The sequence below is a fragment of the Panthera uncia genome, chromosome X (genome assembly GCF_023721935.1).
Source record: "Panthera uncia isolate 11264 chromosome X, Puncia_PCG_1.0, whole genome shotgun sequence".
NCBI lineage: Eukaryota > Metazoa > Chordata > Mammalia > Carnivora > Felidae > Panthera > Panthera uncia.
The window spans coordinates 5,865,308-5,875,588 of NC_064817.1; the positions used below are offsets into that span (position 1 = coordinate 5,865,308).

At 51.2% G+C, this 10,281-nt stretch overlaps 1 protein-coding gene across 4 annotated transcripts in view; it reads left to right on the forward strand.

Annotated features, from left to right (window-relative positions):
• TBL1X (transducin beta like 1 X-linked) overlaps positions 1 to 10,281 on the forward strand; it is a 230,683-nt gene that overhangs the window by 54,316 nt on the left and 166,086 nt on the right. Inside the window, exon 2 of one of the 4 annotated variants that reach the window (XM_049644556.1) lies at positions 4,783 to 4,860. The exons of the other annotated variants lie outside the window; for them this stretch is intronic. The gene's annotated coding sequence lies outside the window, so the exon portion shown is untranslated. The remainder of the gene's footprint in view (positions 1 to 4,782; positions 4,861 to 10,281) is intronic. 4 annotated transcript variants of the gene reach the window in all.

Here is a 10,281-nt window from a genome sequence, read left to right on the forward strand (position 1 = left end):
CCCCCCCCCCCCCCCCCCCCCCCGGCCCGAGCACTTCTGAGTCATTGGCTCCTTACGTTAGAATGGCTTGAAATTGATCAGCCTGAATTCGCCATCATGGGCACTCTTAGTTCGGGTGTCCTGTCACTAAGACGGTTGTGCATTGTGTTTAATAACTGGTGACGTGAGGGCACAAGGTGAGGCATTCTTCTACCCTGTGATACTCGAGCACGTACCATTTGTTTTTTAAGTTTATTTATTTATTTTGAGAGAGGAGAGAGACGGTGCAAGCGCGGGAGGGGCAGAGAGAGGTGAGAGAGAGAATCCCAAGCAGGCCCTGCACTGCCAGTGCCATGGCTCAAACCCATGAACCGTGAGATCGTGACCTGAGCTAAAACCAGAGTCGGGTGCTTAACTGGCTGAGCCCCCCGGGCAGCCCCTGGTTCTGTTTTTAAGGTACCTTATAAGCACGTGTTCCAGCCGTGATTATGTGGCCATTACCTAAAGCTATCAAATTGTAAGTTTATGGGATGGCTGTTGTTTGGCCGGGCGTCAGAACGGAGCAGTTTAATCATGTGGTGTCAGTGCCGTATTGGGAGTGGCCTGTAAAGTCAAATAAGTTCCATTTGCTGTACACAGGCAGTAATTACAAAATAATGTCCACGGAATGCGAGTATAAATGTTGACCCAGCAGCCTCCGTAGCTTAGCGCTAAGACCCAAGCACAGCTAAGCCTAATAAGGCGAGGGCCCATCTTCCAAGTGGCACTCCTCCCCACCACTGTGGTGCAGTCAGCCTCACCAGAAAGGGAACGGAATAAGAGAGCGAAATGACGTGGAGGTCAAAGACTCTTAATTGAATCTCGGTGACAAAGATGGCACGTTACGGCTATTGGACTGAAGCGGTGACTTTAATTTCTCTTCTGGTGGTGGGACCAGAGCCATTTATCTCCCATGAATAGAAAGTGAAGTTCAAAGTCTGTTCACTAAACACTGGCTCGTATTTGGACTCTAGAATGGTTTTGAGACTCTGAGTTACTGTTCTTTCTTTTTCAGTCTTGAAGCAGTTACTGAAAGGTCAGTCCACTAATTCCTTCCAGAGTTACCGGAGACCTTTCATGTAATCATTTAGAACTTGATTCCAAGTAGCTAATATTTATCCAGTTCTTACTTTGAGCAGGGCACAAACATGGGGGGGGGGGGTGGTGGGGAGCTGAAGGAATCTTGGTCCTTACCCTTGAGACATCTGGTATCTTGAGTAATCTACGTACGTTAGCCACAGAAATGTCTTGGCGTCCTTGTTCGGGCACACTGAAGAACTTGGTGTTACAAGTAGATTCGCGTCTTCCTGCCTTTCGCTCCTTAGCACTGTGTTGGCACATAGTAGGTGCTTTATAACTACTTGCGGAGTGCGTGGAAGGGGGACTTGACCTGACCGTGATCCGTATTGCATCGTAAAATGCTTCTGCTGCGTGGAGGGTCATTAATCCCTGATCTTTTGTTAACTGATGCTGCTTATGACGGCGATCATCCAGACACCTCAGAGTTTTGATTCTCTTCGAAGGTGGTTGCTTCGTCTGCTTGGACTGCTGTGACAAAGTACCAGAAACCGGGGGGCTTACGAACAACAGAAGTCAATTTCGAACATTTCTGAAGGCTGGCAGTCCAGTGTAGGCCGATTCGGGGTCTCCGGAGAGCCTGCTTCCTGGTTCACAGACCGCCACCCTCTTGTTGTGTCCTCAGGTGGTGGAAGGGGTGAGGGAGCTCTCTGGGGTCTCTTTTGTAAAGGCTGATCCCGTCATGAGGCTTGTACCCTCATTAACTAATCACCTCCCACGAGCATTCCCGAATACCATTGCACTCGGCATTAGGTTTCAACGTGTGAATTTAGGGGGGACACAAGCATTCGGGCCACAGCGGTGATGATACAAGAAAACAAAAACAATCAGTTTGACGATGACCTGTCAGGCATGGTGCTTCCTGAGAGACAGTCCCAGTTGACGCGATACATGACACCGCTTCTCAGATTCCCCAGTCAGCCGTGGGTTTGTGCAAACCTGATGAGGTGGTGGCTAGTGGTGATCAAGGTGAGAGTACGTCTTCAATTTTGCTTGTGAATCTATGGCGTATCAGGAATAACTAGTCGCCGGGAGATCCCGCGGTGTGTGAGGGAAGCTTGGAGCACAGAAAGGTCTCTTTAACTAGAGACGAAGAGTTTTGGGAAGGCGGTGGTCAACGAGGGAGGTGGCCTGCATGCTTGGAGCTGTCGTGTGCGGGCCAAGAGCTTTCCCACGTGATGCGTAGGCAAGAACGCGGCAGCACAGACAGCACACAGTAGGCTGTTTCGGGTGGTGGGCGGAAATGTTTGAAGGTGAACGGACAGTTGGGATGTGCGTGGGTGAGTTGAGGTCTTGGAGGCCCGCCCTTGGAGGATGGAACCTGTTCAGTGAGAAGAGGGGAGACCACTAAGCTTGTTTTGTTTTTGTTTTTGGATGGGGCAGACCACATCAGAAATTGTACGGAGGAAAGAATGGTCTGAGAGTAACACGTAGATCGGGGCTGGCACACTGTGAGATCAAGCCCGTGGTGTTTTTGTGTGACACCCCACCCTCTGCGAGCTAAGAGTGGTTTTTACATTTTTAAAGAGTTGTGAAAGATAGATAAAGGGCAACACGGGACACAGACTGGTGTGATTTGCAAAGCCTACAATATTCGTTATGTGGCCCTTCACTTGAAGTAGTTTCCTAAGCCCCAGTGGATTGGAAAGGAGAAGACAATCTTACAGAACCCCTTTTCTCCCCACAGTAAGAGGAAGTTGAGCGTGTTGGCAGAATGAGGACCCTTTTGGAATCCTGGGTAAGGAGAGACCAGACATGAAGATGGGGCAGGTGAAGTAGGGCCCGGAACAGGCTGGAGAGAGGGTGGGATCCAGGACAGAATGTCGATTAACATTTGGGAAGGTAAAAAGGCTGATTGTTTCTTTGAGGAGAAAAGAATTGGGAAGGAAAATGGGTGTAGAAAATTAGCTAGTGGGTGGGGAAGAGGAAAGTGGAGACTCTTTACAAGGGATCTGCACCAGGCTTGGGGGGTCAACCCTTGAGCAGGGTAGAACATTCTAGAATGGGTGCTGTGAAGAACAAAATGCAAAGACCATTAGCATTTGGTTTCTGTGGGGTAAAAATGCCATGTGTTACGTTATGTAGTGATTTATCTTTTATTTATTTATTTTAACTTTTTTTAACGTTTAATTTAATTTTGAGACAGAGAGACAGAGTGCGAGCAGGGGAGGGGCCGAGAGAGGGGGAGACACAGAATCCAAAGCAGGCTCCGGGCTCTGAGCTGTCAGCGCAGAGCCCGGCGTGGGGCTCCAACTCCCAAACCGTGAGATCATGACCTGAGCCGAAGTAGGAGGCTTAACTGACTGAGCTTCCCAGGTGTCCCTGCTGTGATTTACCTTTTAAAGTGTGGACTCCTCCACCATCCTGTGGTGCGTTCAGCTACTAAGAATGTCTTGCTAATTTTTATTCGGGAGCGGTTGAAGCAAGTGGCTAGCACAAAGAGGAGTGACGTTTGGTAATACTTGCTGGATGAATGAGGGCCAGATAGCAGAATAGTCCAGTTAAAGATAGGGAAGGCACCTTCCAGTTGTACCTCTGGCCCAGTGCGTTCACCAAGGGGAACTCAGCGAACAGCTACCAGACCAATGCCGCCCAGTAGAACTTTCTGCAGGGATAGAAACATTCTTTGCTGTCCAATATGGTGGCCATTCAGGTGTGGCCAGTAAACACTTGAAATGGGTGGGCTTGTGGGATGGAACAACTGAATTTTAAATTTTACTTTTTTTATTGTGGCAAAATATATATAATCTAATATTTACTGTCAGAACCATTTTCAAATGTAGAGTTCAGTGACTTTAAGTACATTCCCACTGTTGTGCGACCATTAGCACCATCCATCTCCAGGACTTTCTCGTCTTCCCCAACTGAAAGTGGTCTGCGTCCTCCCCTCCCCCAGCCCTACAACCTGTGCTGTCTGTCTCTGAATCTGACTCCTGTGGGTACCTCAAATGAGTGGGATCATCCGGTGTTTGTCTTTCTGTGACGTGCTTATCTCACTTGGCGTAAGGTCCTCGAGGGTCATTCTGTGTTGGAGCACGTGTCAGAATTTCTTTCCTTGTTAAGGATAAGTGACATTCCATGCGGAGGTATGCCGTTTGTCCGTTCCCTCATCGATAGACGCTTGGACGGTTTCCACCTTTTGGCCACTCTGAAGAATAGGCCATGTGAACCTGGGTGTGTACTTACTTCTAGTTGATGGGAATCTGCAAAGGCACGTGGGGGTTTGTGAGGCCTGTCGTAGGAGAAGCGGGTGGCCTGGTGGCACTTTTCGGCCTTGAAGGCTTTGGAAGGAAAGGGCTTCTCTGTGACCGCGGGCAGGCCATGAGGGGGTCAGAGTGCATCTGAGTTCAGGGTCCTTGGCATGGAGGGGACAGGACGCTGACTCCAGGAGTTTGTCAGGTGTTAACAGCTTGGGATATTTGTGCTGTGTTTGATGTCTGGAGGTTCCGTTGATAGTTGAAACGTAATGATTTATGGAGCCTGGACACTAGATTGAATCTGTCTGGTTTCCTGTGTCTCGCTCCCTCAGAGGTCGGCATGGCATTCACCCTGCTCTCCCAGTTGGGATCATTTCAGCCTGCTTGAGCCTTCTCTTCTTGTGGCAAAGGGTTGATGGGAGGCTCCAGTTCCGCCTTACGTATCGGTTTCCGGGATGGCATTTGATTTTGCATTTGTTGTTGTTTGAAGGGTGTGGCGTGTCCGGAGCCCAGAGTGTCTTTGTGATCCGCCAGTGGAGCTGAGGCCTGTGTGATTGGCCCGGCGCAGGTAAAGATGGCGGGGGAGAGTTGCCTGGTGGGGTGCAAGCTGTGTGTGCACCTGCTGCGGAGAAGCAGGGCCACGGCGCCTCCCCTTGGCCCCGGGGGGAGGGCCGGGACGGTGGATGTCTGTTTGTGCAGAAGCTGCAGGGGAACCCGGTGCTCAGAGACCAGGAGGCTCGAGGACTGGCAGGTGAGGCTCACGGGGATGAGAGAGTCTGAGAGGCAGATGACCATCTTGAGTTCTCTCCCGCGGTATGTCTTTCAGTGGCTGCAGCGAGGACAAAGGGTAGGTTGTGTTTGGGGATGAAGAGGAACGTCTGGGCACGTGTGTGTTTGCTCCCATGCACGGGGACCTCCTTGTGACCTTCACGGCAATATGGCGGATCCGTGAAGGTCGTGGGTATGACGGGGATGGCGTTGGTCTGAGAGTGACTGGGGTCAGGGAGGAAGGAGACCCCTCCATGGCGTAGCCGTGGCACTTATCAGCTTAACCTTGGTTTCCAAATCAGGAGGGGGTGTTGGACAGCATTTACCTTATGAGGCTGGCGTATGAATTCAGTGAGGTGACATAGGTGGAGATTTTGGCGCATGAGCGCTTGGTAAAGGTCAGTTTCTTTTTTTATTTTATTTTTATTTTTTAATTTATTTTTGAGAGGCGGGGGGGCAGGCAGCACGCAAGCCGGGGAGGGGCAGAGAGGGAGACACAGAATCGGAGGCAGGCTCCAGGCTCTGAGCTGTCAGCACAGAGCCCGATGCGGGGCTCAAACCCACAAGCCGACATCATTACCTGAGCCGAAGTCAGCTGCTTAACTGACTGAGCCACCTGGGCTACCCAAGGTTAATTTCTTCACTATTTTGTTTTTACGTTTGTTTTTGAGAGCGCAGGCGCGAGTTGGGGAGGGGTAGAGAGGGAGACAGAGAATCCGAAGCAGGCTCTGCTCTGACGTGGGGCTCGAACCTAGGAACTGTGAGATCACGATCTGAGCTGAAGTCGGATGCTCAGCTGATGGAGCCACCCAGGCGCCCCAGTTAGCGTCTTTAGACACGTGATGGTCCCCACTCCCTTTTCTCCTTGTAACTAACTTCTGCTTATCCTTTAAAACTTGGCTCAGGTATCACCTTCCCGGAAGCCTCTGTCTCCCACCCTCATGGCTCTGCTTCGTCCGTCTCTTGTAATTCGTCCGTCTCTTGTAATACGCCCAAAGCGGTTTGTTACAGAGCTTCTGTGTTGCTTAGATACCCCGCCCCCCAAGCTGTCCTTTGTGTGGTGGCCACAGGGCCGTGTCACATCATGTCATCCTGGCATGCGGCATGTGTTCAGGCAAGTGGGGAAGACCAGGCTGGTGAATCTCCTGTCCCTCCCCTTGTTTCTCCAGATCGTGGGAAGGGCATGGCCCTGTTAATTCCAGCAATCCTTGCAGACTACGGGCCGAGAGGACACAACTGGGCCAACGCAGTGGGCCGAGGGGGGTGCCAGGGGACAGGGTCTGGCTCTGGCTAGGGTCTTAGAAGACATCCCTGGCTGCCAGCGGAACAGAATGTCCACAGGGTTTGTACATGGACCGCAGCTGGTATTTACAGGTCAGGAACTCGGCCCAGGAAGGGTATCCGACGAGAAGTCTTGGGATTTTCCACGCTGTGGGCAGAGATCCTGGGAGCCCATCATCATCGTCACCGTCCACTGTCCCGGCAGATACTTGCTGAGCGCCTCCTATGTGCCTGGGAGGGGGCGGGGTCTCGAGGGCCTCGCGCACTAGCTGTGTGACCCAGACAGAGAATCAGGCCTGGCCTGCAAGCTACCAGAAATAGTACCCTGGGGGGTAACTGAGTCCCGGGAGTCAGGCGTGCTGGACCCTGGTCGGCACCGTCCGCGGGCACCATCTGCGATCACCGTGGGAGCCGGGCTTCCTGAGGCCCTCGGGCCGTGATGGAATGTGTTCTTTGTGCTGGCCACACCTAGGCGAGCCAGAGAGAAAGCCAGGAGGCCGTGGCTCCTTCCTGAGGTCGAAGCCTCTCTGCTGTGCTCTCCTCCTTATAGCACTCACCTCCTCCCCGTGGCGGTTGAACTGGACTCATGCCGAGAAGGTGGGAGCCGCTGAGGCAGGGGACACCAAGGGTGATTTGTGTTCACCTCAAATATGTGCTGATTTAGAAGCTGCCCCATGTTTTAGAAGTTGACAGCAGGCTGAGCTAATCACAAGCAAGTCTCATGCAGCGGGGGCTGGGCGGGCTGGTTGTGTCCCATGAGTTTTTACTCGGGATGAAGTCGGGAGAGAAGATGGTCGTTCACTCACTCCCACGTGGGGTGTTCTTTGGAAAAGCCTCTCCTTTAGTGACCAGCCCCAGGGAATGTTGCTGTTAAATATTTTTGCGTATCCTTCTCGTTGTTTAAAGGATGTAAAAATGCTCTTTCTTTTCTAATATTCTTTTTTTTTTTTTTTTTTTAGAGAGAGACAGAGTAGGAGCAGGGGAGGGGCAGAGAGACGGAGACACAGAAGCCGAGGCAGGCTCCAGGCTCCGAGCTGTCAGCACAGAGCCCGACACGGGGCCCAAACTCACAAACCATGAGATCCTGACCCAAGCCACAGTCAGATGCTTGATGGACTGAGCCACCCAGGCGTCCCCCAAAATGCTTTTTCTACCAATTTAATTAAGTGTGAGTGTGGCCTTAGTCTTTTCCCAGTTCCTAATTTTGCTTTTCTTTCTAGTCAGAAATAAAGGCAGAATGTGCTTTTTTGCTGTAAAGCGTACGTGACAAAGTGAACCTCCCTCACCAGCATCACGGAGCTTGGGAATCGGGCAACGTAAAAACAAGGAAAACCAAACAAAAAAGCAAAAATGGGTTGGGTGGAATTTATCTATAATTAACTGTGCTGATTCAATATTGTGGAAACAAATGATCGTAAGGCCATTATGGTGCAACCGATCCGTTCGTAAATTTTTTGATCCTTGAAGTGTCAGGCACCTGATGTGGGAAAGTCAGTGTGTTGGGCTTGAGTTACCAGGACTAGGTTTGGCAATTCCGTTCTTTTTCTCTGGTGAGAGAACAAGATTTCTGCCTTGCTCTTTGAAGATGGCAGTGAATTCAGCCCGCAGATGGAGATGGGCTTAAGGGGAATATTGTCAGAGGGCATTGTCTTAGAAGAAGGGAGAAAGATTCAAAAGGAGATTAAGCATTTCTCATGGGTGAGAATTTATTCTCCGGGTTTGGCCTTCCTTTTAGGTTTGTACGCATTTATTTTTATTACGGTACATGGTATGAGGAAGAGGTAAAAACCTCTTTCTCCCTCCTAACCCCACTTACAGGTTAACCGCTGTTGACAGTCGTGCATTTTTTCCGGCTGTTTTACACGTAGTCATAGGCAGGTATGGGTGTGTGTGCACGTACGTACATTGTCAACAGCTTGGTTCTAAATCAAAACCAAGCTGTCGGTAAAGCGGCATACATACGCATCTCGGACACGTTGGGGTTCGGGGAGACACGTACATCCCCTCGTGGGGCGCGTGACGGTCCGTTCGGGCTCTTGGTTTCAAACGACAGAGACCGCTCCTGGCCAAGTCGAGCTGACAGAGTCTGTCGGAACTGATGACGTGAGGGAGCGGGAGGAAACCAGGCAGCTGTACAGGACTGAGAAGCAGGAAGCAGGTAACACAGCAGCGTTCCCTGGGGCAGCAGTGCCTGGATCCCGTCAAACTGGTGTAACCAAGAACGTGGAGGAAGCTTCCCCTACGTCAGTGTTCCTGTGTCACTACGTCAGGATGCAAAGTGTGTGTGTGCACGCGCTCGTGTGATAGGTGTGCGTATCCAGCTGGTTGAACTGCAGTCGTGTGCCCACCTCTGGGCCAGACCGGACACCAAGGACAGCAGGGGTTCGGTCCCCGCGGCATGGCAGACCTCCCACTAGGAATTGCCGTCACCAGGCGTTTGCTGTTTGTTTACTGGATGTTTGTTTACAGGTTTTGAAGGGCCCAAAGCAGTGAGCTATAAGCTCCTTTGGAGTTAGCAGACACGGCAAATATCACATTCCGGGGAAAATGTGACATTTGTGAGTGAAAGAACTGCCTGTGCCCCTCTGTATTTTTTCCCATTTTTCTTTAAACATTTACGTATGTATGTATGTATCCACCTATTTATCTATTTAGAGAGTGAGAGCTGGGGAGGAGCAGAGAGAGGGAGACACAGAATCAGAAGCAGGCTCCAGGCGAACTCACGGAGCTGTGAGATCACGACCTGAGCTGAAGTTGACGTTTAACTCACTCAGCCACCCAGCCGCCCTGTGATCTCTTACTCTTCTAAAAAAAATTTTTTTTAATGTTTGTTACTTTTTTAGAGAGAGAGCATGAGCGAGGGAGGGGCAGAGAGAAAGGGAGACACAGAATCTGAAGCAGGCTCCAGGCTCTGAGCTGTCAGCACAGAGCCTGATGTGGGGCTCAAACTCACGAACCGTAAGATCGTGACCTGAGCTGAAGCCAGACGCTTAATCGAGTGAGCCACCCAGGCGCGCCTGTAATCTCCTATTCTTAAAGACAACAACAAACACCCAAACCAGCCTTCTCCCCCACCCCTGGGCTTAGAGCCTGAAAGGACTGAGAAAAGTGTTCACCATGTTACTCAAGCCATTACTACCACTGAGCAGAAGAAATGCATGCAAAGTCTGTTGTGAGTTATTTTTATTTTAAGTTATTTATTCTGGGAGAGGGGGAGAGAGAGTATCAAAGTCCCAAGCAGGTTCCATGCTGTCAGCCTGGAGCTTGAAGTGGGGGTCGAACTCACGAACCATGAGATCATGACCTGAGGTGAAATCTAGGATGAGACGCCTCACCGACTGAGCTACCCAGGCATCTCTGTTGTGAGTTATTTTTAAATGGTCCTAATTCCTGCTAATCATAAGGTACTTGCTCAGTTGAGAGCCCAGGAAATACGACCATTGCTGCCCCATGGGATCTGTGAAGCCTTCTGGAGAGGTGGCCTGGCTACACAGCTTTGGGATGGTCTCGTGTCCACGGAAATTCTGGCCCCGTGTTTTTCACTCTGACTCTCTGGAGCTTGACTGCACAGTGTCCGGCCTTCCTGGGTCTGCAGGGGGGAGGGGGGCGGTCATGCCTGTGCAGCCCTCGACGGGGAGGATCCAGACACAACTCGTGGGAGCGTGTGCTTAACCGTCAGTGTCGAGCTCGACACAGACACAAACTCAGTGCTTTTTGTTGTAACAAGATACATTTGAACTACCATTTCAGTATTAAGACAGACTTCACTTGGGGGGGCGCCTGGGTGGCGCAGTCGGTTAAGCGTCCGACTTCAGCCAGGTCACGATCTCGCGGTCCGTGTGTTCGAGCCCCGCGTCAGGCTCTGGGCTGATGGCTCGGAGCCTGGAGCCTGTTTCCGATTCTGTGTCTCCCTCTCTCTCTGCCCCTCCCCCGTTCATGC